This window comes from Furipterus horrens, unplaced genomic scaffold, assembly GCF_987537825.1.
Source record: "Furipterus horrens unplaced genomic scaffold, mFurHor1.1.pri manual_scaffold_1, whole genome shotgun sequence".
Classification (NCBI taxonomy): Eukaryota; Metazoa; Chordata; class Mammalia; order Chiroptera; family Furipteridae; genus Furipterus; species Furipterus horrens.
Genome location: NW_028327171.1, coordinates 129,692,032 through 129,708,149, shown reverse-complemented (window position 1 = coordinate 129,708,149; position 16,118 = coordinate 129,692,032). Strand labels below are relative to the sequence as shown.

General features: G+C 39.0%; 1 protein-coding gene across 2 annotated transcripts in view; it reads left to right on the top strand.

Annotated features, from left to right (window-relative positions):
• Window positions 1-16,118, top strand: part of NCKAP5 (NCK associated protein 5) — a 1,035,979-nt gene that overhangs the window by 567,259 nt on the left and 452,602 nt on the right. The window lies entirely within an intron of this gene.

Here is a 16,118-nt window from a genome sequence, read left to right as displayed (position 1 = left end):
ATTCATTTATTTTTCTTAACATTTAAGGAAAATTTACCATGTGCCAAGTTATATTCCAGGTACAGGGAGATAACAGTGAAACAAAACACAAAAATTTCCCTTCCTCATGGAGGGACCATAATACTACATGTAATTTAATCCTATGGAAGAAGTTCATTTTATCTGTCTTTTACATATGAGGAAACTGAGGCTCATATGGGTTAAATAATGTACCCATCATCATCTAATTTGAATTTATTATGGTTGGGTTTTCAACTCAGCCTGCCTCTTAACTACTGTATACCATTTCCTGTTTCTGTTACCTGCAAAAGAGCAAGTGAGCTAATATTTATTGACCTTGTCCCAGTTGTATTTTGGGGTCCTTTATGTAATCTCATTACTTACAGTCCTGTGAGAAAGTACTAGTATTCTTATTTTATAGATAAGAAAAATAAGGCCCAAACAGGTTTAATAATTTGCAAAAGATCGCACAGCCTCTAAGTGACTGAGCCAGGATTCAACATATGTCTCTTTCCCTTAAGTAATATACTCTTTCTATCGTATACTACAATAATTAATAGATTTTATGTTTGTCAAAAATTCATTATTTGCTTCAGTGTAATCTTTATTTTTGCCACAGTAAATATAGTCAATGTTTTGGATATATACTGAATATTTTCTCCCAATGTCTTTGAGAATCTATGTGTATCTATTCATTGTTGGGATATGTTCTACATGAAAAGTTTCTCTGTCATTTTGTTTAAGAGACAAAACATTGTTTTAGGCATTTATTTTCAATCCAACTTACTCTAAAACTTATCAAACCCTATAATAATTAAGTTAAAGCATTATTGCATCCTTTTCCAGAACTACTTGATTAGTGAAACTTTAACAATTTGAGGAACTCATTTTTAGTTAAATTTGAAATGAATGTTAGATATAATATGGTGATTTATGGACTCCAACATTGTTTCCACTATACTACTTCTCAAAATATACTCATCTAACTTTCCTCTTATTTTTAATATTTAAATAAACATTTTCTTCTATTTTCCACACAAATGTAATAATCAAATCACCAAAAGAAAGAAAAAAAAATGTACCAGGTAGAGAAAGGTGGATATATATTATGTGATAGTTTATCTAAGGAAGAAGTGGTATTTGTGTATGTGTGCATGTGCATGTATAAACAAATAAGTGGTAAGAGTGATATTTGGAAAGATAAATTAAAACTTTAAAAGTTAACTATAGATAGAATAAGTATGGAACAAGATTAGAAGCTAGATTTCTCTGAATAAACAATGTTTTGAGGATTTGACTTTAGAAATATGTGAATATATAATTATAATACAACATCTAATTTAAAAATTACTAAAGATTTGAAGCACAATAAAACAAATACATCTACCTGCAAATTTAGTTGATGACAAAACTGCACAGAGAAAAATTATTTGAAGTACTTCAAGGCATAGAAATTTATACATTCACAGTAGGATATATTAAGAATAAAAAGAAATGCATATTATGTTTTACACCTAAAACTAATACAGTGTTATATATCAAATAAATAAATTCAATTATCTGAAAAAAAACACGCAAAAAAGTAATTGTTTTCAGTAATCATATTTTTGGAGCGAGTGTTAGTATTATTGTTCTGAGACTTGTTAAAAAGAACTCATGATCCAATTCAGAAAGGCTTCTTCCATTCAAAAATATGTGTTTGTGCATTATTAGTAAGAATAATAACAGCAATGTATTGAAATGCATTAGCTATGTTTAAATCCTTTTGTTCATAACGACACAAAACAACCCCAACATAACCTTTAGAGGATGCTAGGGAACCAACTCATTTTCTGAACCGATAAAGGAAAAGAACAAAGCATTTCTCTTGTCTTTCCTTTAAGAGCTGTAACTAAATTGCTGAAAGGGATTGTGGGGAGGGGGATTTCTCTTTATAGAATATTTCAGCTAATTAAGAAAGAGTAATAAAATTATAATATATTTTGCAACTCCTAATGAAATAATGGACCTAGGCAGTGATCATCATTGGTTGCTAACATCACAGCAACAGTTATCTGTTCTGTGTCTACTGATGGAAATACCCAGTACCATCTATGAAACCATATTGCCAAAAAATGAACCTGTAGATCTAATGAGCAATTCACTGGAAACATTATGAGAATAGGTTGGGCGAAATCTGAACTGTGGCAGTTCTATAGAACAAACAAACTGGTTTCTTCAATGAATGAACTGCAAGGAAGGAAAAAAGGGTAGGGATAATATCTATGGATTAGGAATAGCAAGAGACATAGTATGGGCCTTATTTAGATCCTGACTGGAACAAACAGTGAAAAAAAAAAATCTACTGGAAGATATGAGCTGGTTGGAAGACTTGCATACTTCCTGGACATGTAATAATAGTTCATGTTTTTAAGTGTGGTAGTATATGGTTACATTATTAAAAGGGTCCTTATGTTCTAAATACAAGCGCTGACATAAATATGTGATTTGCTTTAAGTAATCTGGAGAAAGAATTAGGAGTCAGTATGACACCTTATTGGCTGAGAGTTGGTAGCATTAAGCTGTGTGATGGGTACATGAGAGTTTCTTATATTATAATCTCTAATTTGGTAGATGGTTGTAGTTTTTTACACATAAAATTAGAAGAGTACCTCAGAAACATGCTATTTCTTCTTGTGGCTTATTAGCTATAATGTTAATATTGCTAAGGAAATTGACTGAACTTAATATAATTATTTTCCCATTTGTAAGCCTGTAATTTTCTAAAATTAATTCTGGTGTAGCCCCAACCCTAACATTTATGGGGTCTTGAGAGGGAGTACAAGTGGTGCACCGCGTTCCACATGTCTAAATATGTAAAAGTTATAAATGAAGTTAGCAAAATGCCAAATAAAATACATTCTACTCCCTTACCTTGATGACTGTTCCTTCACATCCTAGAAGACCAAATCTGAGTTTAAAGTCCTCAGATTCCATGGTGTTTTGTGCTGGCATGTGGAGGTACAAGGACAACCAGTTCCTAACTCCTGCCTCCAGCCCAATTCTCTGGTCAGCTCCCTTTCTTTTCCTGCCCTGAACCCCGTCCTCCTGTCCCACAAGGGGCCTCTGGGTCCTATAAAGACATTCCAGCTTTCATGTCTACACCTTGTTCACACCCTCTGTCTGCTGCCACTCCTTTGGCCTCCAGGGCACACAGAAGCCTTTGCAGGTCTAGGAAGCAGGCTCAGAGCCATAGGGAAGGAAGTCCAGAGGGCAGGCACTAATTCTTCATGAACACATCCTCTTGACCCTGAGAAGTCCTCACTTTCACTTGGTGGAAAAGAATGGTTAAAGGCTGGTCAGAGTGGAGCTCTGGGCACAGAGCTTGACCTCTCATATCTGGGTCTGTGGGGGATATAGCTCCATTAGGTTAAATTCTACAATCCTGGCAAGAAACCCTTAATTTTGCTCACATAGTTTGACATTTTTCACTACTTTTGACATTTGGATTTTGCAAATATTAACAACAATTTAACTTAAATACAAACTGAACATTAGTCTTCTTATAACAGTTATTTTTTGCTCTCAAAGTATATTTAGCAACTTCAAAGGATTTAGCTGTCCATCCATATTGTGGAATTAATCTGAATTCAAAACATATTCAAGACAAAAACCTAAATTTCTAAACATTTCTTAAAGGAAGAGATGAGTCTTGTTTGAGCAGCATCCAAGGCAGGTGCATGGGTGTATCACCTCAACTCTGCAACACAAATACTTCTTTGAGCAGTGAGGGAGACACCATTCTAATAAACTGACAGAAAACTTTCCTAGAACAGGGAAGCATAATCCCATTGACCAGTTGGAAACAGAATTCGATTCAGCAAGGATAATGGCCCTGGTTGTCCATTGGTCCATCATTTGGAAGCAAGTTTCATTCTAAAAATTGTTGAAAGAGCAAGGCCAGCAGTAGACTCCATGCAAACATTTTGCCCTGGGTCAGCTCTAATAGAAATACGACAATCAGCTATAGGACAGTGTGCTCCACTACAGTGAGCTTGGGTCCAATTTGGTGGTATCTGGACCTTTATAGGAGGGAATTATAAGGTAGTTCCGACAATAGCTTTTTATTAAACCAATGGCTGTTAATCATCTGTCTACACAAAGGCTTTGAAGGGATTCCAATGTCTGTATCTTACTGCAGATGGCATTGCTGTCGGTGTGGGTGGTGGTTTCAGCTAAAAGTTAGTATCAGAAATAGAGCTACTAATTACTGCTAACCTATTCTTTCAACAGAAGTTTATGGGTATTTTACAGTATATTGGACACTGTTATATTGTGTGTATATGTACTTATTTAATCCTTGCAGTTAACTAGTAAAATGAATAGTATCATACCTATTGAAAGATGAATAAACTGAGTTCCAGAGAGCTAAGGACATAAAACCAGTAAGGACTTCTGTTATCATATTTGACAGAACTTCCAAAGTTGTATTCCCTTTCTGTATGTTTACTGCCCTTGATCTTCCATTTTATTTATGGAGAATTGTTTGCTGTTGTATCCCAGCCAAAATCTATTTTGGTACCCTCTATAGACTCCCTTATTCACATAGAAAATTAGTATCTCATTGTGAAGGTTTCTGTTATGTCCCTATAATTAAAAGGTCATGTGATTTTCTGCTAATTTTTTTTACTCTATGGTAGCTATTTTGCATGTTTCATTTAAGCATCCTATTGACCAAATGTTCATCACAATCCAATATGAGGCTCCTGAGTGAAATTGGAACTGATTACAATGAAGAAGAAACAGTACCACTGACATTGCCCCTTCCTTCACCAAAGTTACTAGCACCCATTCCGTTTGGGGTCATGCCACTTGGATGGGCACAGTTTTGTTTCCATGGAAACCATGGCAAAGAAGTATGATGAAGTGGTAGTCACAGTGGTGTTCATAGAGTGGTGCTTCTATCTGCAAATTGCACACGGCTGTCATGAAGAGTCTGGTCCACACTTATCAAATGGAAATGCACTGATCTTTCTCACTGGGTGATTCATACATACACTCTACTTCCCCTAAGCTATGTGGATCTTAAATGTCTTGCATATGCCCTTGGTCTGGGAATATAGTTGGTACCCAATAAGTATTTGCTAGTTGATAAGCTGCATGCACAGTGGCAGTGGTTAGATATGATGATAGTCAAGGTGGCCCAGGCCTCAGTTAGATCAGGCTCTGTATGACTACATGGACAGGTGACTCTGTAGTGGCAAACTGCGTTTAAAGTGCTCTTTGTCTGCAGCAGTAATTATGAGTTCACTTTTACTTCAGTTGGCCAGAGTGGAGTGGAGATTGTGTGGGAGCATGCCTCCATGCCTCTCTCTCTCTCTCTCTCTCTCTCTCTCTCTCTCTCTCTCTCTCTCTCTCTCTCTCTGTGTGTGTGTGTGTGTGTGTGTCTGTCTCTGTCTCTCTCCCTCACTTAGTGTATGTTGTGGACTGATTGTATCCCCTCCCCACCAAATTCATTTGTGGAAGCCCTAACCTCACTGTGACTGTATTTAGCCACAGGGTCTTTGGGAAGAAAATTAAGGTTAAATGAGGTTGTAATAGTTGGGTTCTCGTCCAATAGGACTAGTGCCCTTCTAATAAGAGGAAGAAGCCAGAGCTTGTTCTCTCTGTGTGTGTACATGCCACACAGAGGAAAGGCTATGTGACCATACCAGGAGAAGGTGGCCATTGTGACTTTTAGGAGGGGCAGAGATGTGGAACTGACTGGGCTCACACCAAAGGTGGTGGATACAAATCAGGAGGAACATTTAATGGGTGAAGGGTCCAAGCCCCATACAAGGAATCCCAGCCCAGGTTTCTAGGGCCAAGAAGAGAAGTCACTGTAATTTCTGGCTATAAAAACCAGTGGGGATGAGGCAGTGGACACAGAAACTGCTGGACTCCCTGAAAGTTTCTTTTAAAGGGCCCACACACAGACTTACTCATATTCACTCCCTCTGAGCTCCAGTATGTGGGCAGCAGATTGAAAGGCATCAGAGGAACTGAATTTTATGGCATCAGGGTGAGAGCTGAGGAGGCAACTTTCTCCCAGACCGAAGTAGTGACAGAGTCAACTGTTCCTTTTCTGAGCCTTTTCCCCACTGAGCCTCGGAGCTGGCAGATGGGCACCTATTTGAAACTTCATCAACCTGGCTCACATTGTTTGCCCCACCCTGGTGATTCCCTGAGGCGGTGCCCCACCCAGATTTCAAACCCACCAAAGCTGTTAACAGTGACTTTTCCATATGAATGGCTTGTCTTGGACCATACTTCGGATTTTCCTAAATTCTCTCAAACAAGCAGCATCTAGCTTCAGTGAGCCCAGCAACCCCATACTTATCTCTCAGTTGCCCCAGGCCTAGCACTAGAAGCAGCCAGCCTTGGTTCACAGCTTGGCCTCCTCTAGAAACCTCCAAGCCCAGCACAAGTAACAGCCATCTGCAGATCACTTTGTAGCTTATGCCGTGGGAACCCAGACAGAATACAGACAGTGACTGACCTTGGATGTGCCAATAGCAATCAAGGCTCAACTACAAAAGGAGGATGTACACAGCCCACATTGTGACCACACCTTGAGAACCCAGCTTGGTTAACAGGGGAGGCTGTGCTACTGGATCCTACAGGACACCTACTGCATTTGGCCACTCTATGAAGCCGGGGAGACATAGCACCTCTGCCTAATACATAGAAACAAACACAGGGAGTCTGTCAAAATGAGAAGACAAAAACATGGCCCAAATGAAAGAACAGAACAAAACTCCAGAAAAAGAACTAAACAAAATGGAGACAAGCAAGCTACTAGATGCAGAGTTCAAAACACTGATTATAAGGATGCCTAATAAACTTAGTGAGAACTTCTACAGCATAAAAAGGCATGAAAACCATAAAAAAGAACCAGTCAAAAATGAAGGATACACTAATTAAAATAAAGAACAATTTACAGGGAATCAACAGTAGAGTGGGTGAAGCTGAGAATCAAATTAGCAATTTGTAATATAAGAAAAAAAAAACAAACACCAATCAGAACAGCAATAAGAAGAAAAAATTGAAAACAAAAAACAATGAGGATAGTGTAAGGAGCCTCTGGGAAAACTTCAGTGTACCAACATTTGCATCATGGAGGTTCTAGAAGGAGAAGAGAGAGAACAAGAATTTGGAAACCTATTTGAAAAAAAAAAAAAAAAGACAGAAAACTTTGCTAACTTGGTGAAGGAAATAGACATACAAGTCCAGGAAGCACAGAGTTCCAAACAAGATAAACCCAAAGAGGCTTATTCCAAGACACATCATAATGAAAATGCCAAAGGTTGAAAACAAAGAGAGAATCTTAAAAGCAGCAAGAGAAAAGAGAGTTGCCTACAAAAGAGTTCCCATAAGACTATCAGCTGATTTCTCAAAAGAAACTGCAGGCAAGAAGGGACTGGCAAGAAGTATTCAAAGTGGTGAAAAGCAAGGACCTACAATCAAGATTACTCTACCCAGCAAAGCTATCATTTAGAATAGAAGGGCAGATAAAGTGCTTCCCAGACAAGAAAAAGCTAAAAAATTACATCAAACCAGAATTATATAAAATGTTAAAGAGTCTTCTTTAAGAAGAAGATAAAAAATATGAACAGTAAAATGACAACAAATACGTATCTATCAACAACTGAATCTAAAAAACAAAATGAATAAGCAGAATAGAAACAGAATCATAGATACAGAGAATATTTTGATGGTTGCCAGATAGGAGGAGTTTCAGGGGGATGGGTGAAAAAGGTGAGGGTATTAAGAAATACAAATAAGTAGTTACAGAATAATCATGGGGATGTAAAGTACAGCATAGGAAATAGTGTAGCCAAAGAACACATACGCATGACTCATGGACATGGACAACAGTAGGGGGATTGCCTGAGGGAGTTGGGGGGCTGGGTGGAAGTGGGAAATGGGGAAAAATGGAGATGAATGTAATAGCATAATTAATAAAATACAATTTTCAAAAAAGAAAGTGGTCATCTATAAACCAGGAAGAGAGTACTCACCAGAAACTGACCCTGATTACCCTTCGGCCTTGGGATTCTAGCCTCCAGAACTATGAAAAAATAAATCTGTTGTTTAAGCCGCAGTCTGTGTTACTGTGTTGTGTGGCCTTGGCAGACTGACGCAGTGTGTGACTGTAGGCAGAACTGTGGCAGAGTTCCTCGGGCTTGCAGATGACAGAAGTCATGGGTTATGTGAAATTCCCACCATGTCACTTCTCCTCCTTTTCTGTTCAAGAAAACACAGCAGGCAGCATATGAGTGAGGCTAATAGGGTTATCAAACAAGATATTGACTTTTTTCCCCACCCTAACAGATAGACATACTTGGTTGTTAAAAGGCCAGAATACTTTCTTCCAGGCTGGTAAGCACTTGTGTTTCCTGAGTCTTTCTCCTCTCAGTGCCCTCTGCACTAACACCTGTCTAGTACTCTGGACTGCCTTACCATCCAGCACCTGGAGTGGTGGACGCCCCTCAGGCAGTGTCCTTTCTGCTTGGTCAGTGCCCAGGCACTTACTTTAAAAATAAGCCCATGTGGTTTATTTCACTTTAGCGTGATATTCTCAAGATTAGTCCATGTTGTCACAAATGGCAATAATTTCATCTATTCTTATGCCTGGGTACTGCTCCATTGTATATATGTATATGTGTACCAAGTTTAATAAAAAAGAAATTAACCTGGATTAGTTTTTTAAAGTAAGCCACTTTCAAACTTCAATACTCTATTAGTAACAAATAATGAGAGGCTCTTTGCTATTGCCTGCGAGTCACAGTGCTACCATTGAGAACTGTGGTAGGAGCCCACAGAAGGAAGTTAAGTCTATGAATGTAATCATTTAAGCTTGTAAGAGGCCAGCTCAAGAACTTCTGCAACGCTGTGGGGACTGAGAAATGACAGTAAATGCCAGTCACTGCAAGGCTGGTAGACAATGAGGGATGTGCCTTTTCTTTTGCTCTCTGATTGCATTACTACTTCTGCTCTGAAACCCTCTTGTATCAAGTCCAAGCAAATGAGTAATTTGTGTCAGCTAGGAGCAAAATCAAAGTATTGTATTTACTTGGATGACCATGTTTCTACATGTTGCTGTGGCTATGCGATACAAAAATGAATTTATGTTGCTGTTCTGTTTTTTTGGCTTCATTTTATAGGACTTTCCCTAACATATTTGTATGAAAGTGTTTGAATCCTTGGTTTTACTTGTGGTTTGTTTGTTTGTTTTTCCTCAGAAAAACTTAATTCCATTGAGAATGCCTATTGGAACCAAATCCTTGTAAATACTTTTAATCCCTTAAGTACTTAAATTCAAAAGAATGCTTCACTTGAAAAAAGGCCTTACAATGTATCTAACTTGAAATTATAGTAGCTATTTTTGTAGCATATGGGTGTGCTTAAATGAAACCTAGATTTCTTTAAACCCCTTACAAAATTTATAAATAAAATTTTCAAAAATAGAGCAACCTCATACATTTAATACCTTCTAGTGTTCTGCTTTTTATATCCTTGGGCAATAACTATTTAATACTTATGTTTACATTTGCAAGTACACGGGAGATATGATTCTCGTAATTCTCTACAGGAAGCATAACTGATTTAGCAGTTAAGAGTTGCTGACTCCTGGATTTATTACTGAGGATAATTTACAATATTTTGGTATTTTTTTTTGTAGCACATATTAATATTTCCAAATTGCTTTGTAGAATTTTATTTTTATAAATTGTGCGGCACACATCACCTTATCTGAGTTTAAAGGTCTGACTATCGTCATCGGCAGCCGTCCGTCTCGAGAGACGATGGTGTAGCTTCTTAAGAGTCCATCTGCACCGCCGAGAATGGCTGTGCAGCCCGACTCGGGAGTGACACGGTATCTGTCTCCTCCCGTGTTGAATCGACATCTTGCGATGACGCTGGAGTGTCCTCTCCAGTGAAGCTGAAGCTACAGAGCCTGGGCAGGGTGATATGGAGGGTCTGCTGTTGCCCATGCAGCAGACCCCCCCTCTCTTAGCAGCTGAAGGGTCCAAGGGAAAGACGGAGTCAATACAGCTTGGCTTCAGGTGCGCCGCAGGAGTTGCCGGTGTTGACTACAACGTCAAACCGCCTTAGGGACTCCGGCTCCGGATTTTCTGTCGGGGTTTACTCCCTTAGCCTTTCCCCTGAAGAGGTATGCCGCAAGGCAGCGGAGGTTTTTTGGAGTCAGAGTTTTCCTTCTCTGATGTGCCCTGACTGGAAGATCGAACCAGCGACACTTAGCTCGCAGGCCGACGCTCAATCCACTGAGCCAAACCAGCCAGGGCTAAAAGGTCTGACTATATAGCTCTATGAAACATTACAGCCAAGAAAATAATCTACGAATTCTATAAAGCACTTTATCTTGAGATGCTCAAGGAGCTTACATTGTTTAAATTAATGTTTGTGTAATCTGAGAAGGAAAACTCTGACTCCAAAAAACCTCCGCTGCCTTGCGGCATACCTCTTCAGGGGAAAGGCTAAGGGAGTAAACCCCGACAGAAAATCCGGAGCCGGAGTCCCTAAGGCGGTTTGACGTTGTACTCAACACCGGCAACTCCTGCGGCGCACCTGAAGCCAAGCTGTATTGACTCCGTCTTTCCCTTGGACCCTTCAGCTGCGAAGAGAGGGGGGGTCTGCTGCATGGGCAACAGCAGACCCTCCATATCACCCTGCCCAGGCTCTGTAGCTTCAGCTTCACTGGAGAGGACACTCCAGCGTCATCGCAAGATGTCGATTCAACACGGGAGGAGACAGATACCGTGTCACTCCCGAGTCGGACTGCACAGCCATTCTCGGCGGTACAGATAGACTCTTAAGAAGCTGCACCATCGTCTCTCGAGACGGACAGCTGCCGACGACGAATCTGAGGCCTTATGATACGTGGTCAGGGACTTTTTATCCAGTCTCAAGAAAGCTTTTGTGAAGTTGCTTCTAACAAATCACTGCAAGAGTAAATGGTTGTACTTTAAAAAGATGTGGAAGAATACAAAGGAGAATTAAAACAGACTTGATAAAAATTATAGGCCATGACATTAATTCCTCTCAAATATTGAAGGTATTTTTTATAAGGAAGGGTTAATGGAGGTCGATATAGTGAGAGTGGAAACCTCCAGTTTTCCTCTCATTTATTTATTCACGATAATTGAAGACCTCCAGGGTGCTAGAGACCTTGTTTGATCCGAGGTCAGGAAAAGAGCTAAGGAGATGTAGGAGCATGGTTCTCAGTTTCCCAAGGGGCTCCCTGGAAGACTGTTATAGAAAAAGGATGTGCTAAGCTGGAGTGCTGGCATGTAAACACAGATGCTGTCTGTCTCCTGGCATCCCTCTCTCTTACTCAGTGTAGCTCGGTCTCTAATCAAAATGCTCATTGTCTTAAAAGATATTCCCGAGTGTCTGCTGAGCACACTATTCAGGCTTCTCTACTTAGGATACATGCAGAGAGGAATTATGTATACTACCTAGTTAATTATAAACCAGATTTATGGATCCCAAAAAACAGGAAACTAAGATGAACTTCAAGTTAAATTAGTGGAATTATTAAATACTTATCATCTCCTTTAAAGAGTTAGTAAGATAAGGGAAGGGAACTTGAATTACAGCATGAGGGATTTGGGCTAGAAGTAATATAATTAGGTCCTAATAGCAAAGACGGTTAATAATAGACTATTGGAAAGAGGTTCTTTTTTTTTTTTTAAGTATATTTTATTGATTATGTTGTTACAGTAATTCCTTTATTTATTTATTTTAATGACAGAGTGATTAAATCTTATTTTGCCTATGGCCAGGGAGCTGGACTAGATAATGTTTAAAGGTTATTTCCTACCTCAGAAGAACACACCTTCTAGATGGCCAGAAATAAGATGGTGAAATGATTTCCAACAGTATCATTTAGATGAGACCCTAATTTCTTTTTTAAAGGTCTAGTTTCCTTACTAGACTTGTGCTCACCAAGGGCAAGATCTCTATTGGCTTTATTTGTTTATACCTATATCTAGGGAACATAGTGGATGCTCGGTCAATGTCTGCCTGGAGGTGCTCATCAAGGACTCACTTCCATGACTGATGGGAGCATGAGGTTGTCGAGGGTATTTTCTCTACTGTATGCAGGCAGACCACTATTTTACAAAGCTCTAAATATGAAAAGCCAGCTAATGCACATGTAGATTGACTAACATTAGATTAATGCATGTTACTTACATTCTGTGCAGTTATATTGTAAAGCTCCTTTAGATTGTGAACTCTTCTGCTGCTTTTGACCTAGAATTCAAATGCTCAAAATGTAATTTATGCTATGTCCTATAGCTTTACTGTAGTACAGCTATAATGCAAAGCAAATACATGGGTGCAGAATCCCTGCTTTAACTTGCAGCCACTGTCATGACCCCTAAGACTGGTTGGAGCCCTTTTAGGCTGTCAAGTTAAATGATGACAAGGAAGTTGTGGGAACTGGCTATGGTCCCTGCTAACCTGTGGAACTTTGCAGAGCGGGGGGTAGAGGGTTTGCTGTGTGTTTACCTGGAGGCAGCAAGAGCCTTTAGATGATCCCTCTGACCCCATGTTTTAGAAGCTCTGGTAATTTAAAATTGACCTTTTCACATTACACTATTTTGGATTCAGGCAGAAGTGGAGTAGGCTAAAAAGTGCTCCCATATAAAGCCACATTAATAAAAAGATTGACATTTGAAAAGCAAGACATGAGACAATGTCATACACTGGTAAAAACACTGGACTGGCTTTTACTTTGCTTTCAGCCCCATGAATAAAATGCTGGGTGACCTTAAGTAATTTCCTTAATTTCCTGGGACCTCGGTTTTCTCATTTCTAACATAAATTCTTGGATTCTTTCTCCCCATAACATTTTACATGTCAATAAAAAATTTCAAACTTTCAAAGCATTTGTTTTCACAATTCTGTTCCCTCTTTCAATAATCTGTTCTGACCGTATTTTTAAAAGCTGCTGTTTTTACCGTCACACAATTTCTGTCTCACTACTTCCCCAAAGCATTCAAGAAAAAGAAAAAAGTCATTATTTAGAAATGACTGAACTCAGATATCACTCTTCACATGTTTTCCGAAACAGGGTGACCTTTATTCAGCATCTGCATGGGAGAGAAGAAAGCATGTATGTCCTCTCTGGAGAGTGGGTAGCACTGGCGCCTGGGCAGATGCCTAATAACCGTGCCTCGGATAACAGCCCACTGCGCAGGCAGTGCTGGTCCCCATGTCTCCAAAAGTGTGTTTCGGTGGCCCCATTTATTTGACAGTTTCTAAAAGAAGTTTTCCCCAGGAATAGCCCTCACTGTGCTTTCATTTTACAGTCAGCTTCCTGTGCCTTTTTTCCCTTTCTTAATAGAGAAGACAGCTGCCAGGAGAGAAAGGAATAAAGTTTCAGGAAGGTGAGGAGGTGAGAAGAGTACATATGGTCATATTTTGCCTCCAGTGAACAGGATTTATTTTATTTCCATGTCAGTGAAAGCTTAATATAAACATCTTGGGAGAAAACACACACACACACACACACACATACACACTTTTAAATCAAGAATATAAGCAGGAAGTTTAAATATAGCAAAAACAGAAACACTTTTTAAAAGCAAATGTTATATAGATCTTCCCCTCAGACCCTCTGCCCATCTGTCGCTGTGCCTGCAGGGGCATGTGTTGGATACCATTTGGGATTTCCTGGATATAACCATGGAAAACAGCATGTCCTCTTAGAGTCTGGGATACTCTGAGTCAGTGTGGTGGAATTCTCACTGCATTGACTTTGTATCTGGGTTGTTTGAACGGAGAGCTGCTAATGCAAGTACAATGCACAAAGCAGACAGAGCATGGTTTTGAGAGGCAGGGGACGGTGGGACAGAGAGTTGAAAGGAAAAGAATGATGAAATGCTCCCAGGGTGATCAAGTCAGGTGGACAGAATTAAATGAAATTTTTATCTTATCCTCTTACAGGTGGGAATAATTAGAATTTCACAAATTAAAACCAGAGGAAAGATAGTAATTATGTCTGTATGTGTGTTGTGTTTATAAACCAGCAAGTAAATAAAAAAGCAATACTAGTGTGAAATGATTTGAAGCATCTTTGTATAGTGGTTGAATGTTAACTATAAAGAATAAGTTATATGAGGATATATATGTTTATGTACAATTTTTAATGAGGAAATAAATATTTTCAGTGTGATTGGTAGGAAGAGTCTAAAGATATCTATCAAAAGATGGAGGACTAAAGATATAGAGCAAAAAATACAAGATGAAACTGTAATTTACCTTGAAAAGGAGGTGAGACAGAGTAGCTGCGTGTGTCCACAAGACAGAAGAGAATTCTCTCAGAGGAGGAGGCCTGCTACTCATTAGAGAGAGAGAGGTTGAGAGACTGAGAGAGAGAGAAAGAGAGAGAGAGAGAGAAGCATATGGCAAGAGGGCTATGAAATCATTAACAGCTTTTCTCTTTAGCCTTCATGACAGAGGTTAATAGTCACATGATGCTAATACAGTAACAGTTAATAAGTATGTAGGTGAGGTCCCACTGGAGCAAGCAGGTTAAGGCGCCCTTCAATAATGGAATCTTGAAATCACTGAGGTTTGATGAAATTCAGCTGAATCCTAAAGGAAACAGCTGGAGGAGCACCAGAGTGAGTGAAATGGCCTTTGAGTATGTAGGAAGGATGTGTGTGGATGAAAAAGGGTAAGTTGGTTATTGCATAAGAAGATAAACATATAAAAGGCCACAGGAATGTGTGATTAGAACAGTAATATAAAGAATCATGGGCTCATGTCCTGAAGGGAATCAATAAGACAAAAAGCAGAAATGAGATCCACCTTCTGCAGACCCCTGACATGGATGTCAGTTTCATGTAAGGTTTTGCACACTCAAGACTCTGAAACATACACTTCAGGCTGGCTTAATAAGTTTGGTTTCTTAGAAGGAAATGATCAACTTCACATTTAGAAGCTTTGACCTCCTTTCTCAAGCAATAGACTGCTGGTATCTCCAGTAACACCTCCAGTTTTCTGATCGGTGACGGGGGACATAGTCAAGGATATGCAGTTAAGCATTTGGCAGAATGTAAATTTCAGCAGGTAGAAGTGTTGGTGGATTTGCAGCCATATCTCTTTGGTGTTGTGCTTAGTGTCCAACCAGCAGTGGCACACGAGCTGGATGATTTCTCTCTGTCAGTAAGAAGAAGTAAAAGTCACTTTTGACTTTTTTCTTGGATTTGTAGTGTTCTTTATTAATTTGTTTCAGGTCAAGAAGGTAGAAGCCCTGTACCCACTTGGGAGGATCAACGCAACCAGAAATCCTGAAAGGTCGTTCCTAAGGTCACAGTCACAGGCAGTTGAAACAAGGGCATAGGGTATGATCAAAAATAGAAGTCACATCAGTCATTTGTTTACTATCAGTAGGAAAGTACCAGGATTCTCTAAGTGGATGGAAATGTTTCTCTTTAGCCCTGTTTAGTGTACATTTGGATAATCCTGTTGGAAACACTAGATTGTAAGACATTGTAGAGACGAGGAGGTATCAGAAACAACAATAACAACACCCCAAATAATAATGTAAATAGTGTCCATTATAAGCCTAGCATCCAGTGTGTGCTGAAGGTGCTTACTGTCTTTTAAGTCTCACATTAACTGAAGAGCTTGGCATTATTATAACTCTCATTTTTAAATAAGAATATTTGAATGTAACCATGTTAAATGACCTGGCGAACATTTCACCTTGAGCAAGTGGCTTAAAACCCAGGCAGTCTAAAAAAATTCAGAGCCTTCACTCTTAACCATTACCCTACATGTGTTTTAGTAATAGTATTCAGAAAGTAGACATTAAAAATAGTGAAAAATGAAGGTAGAACTTTTAAAGATGACAATAACTTATATTGTTCATTCATGTGGAAAACTGATGGAAGGAAAACATAATAACCAAAGAATATGTAAAAATATGTAATGAAATTGCTAACTGGAAAGTTATCAATCATTGTCACTGGGGAAAAGGAAAAGAAAAGAGCTTTTAGCACTATAGAAATAGTGTGAAGTAGCAGACATGACTCATAGGTGATAAAATATTACAGCTG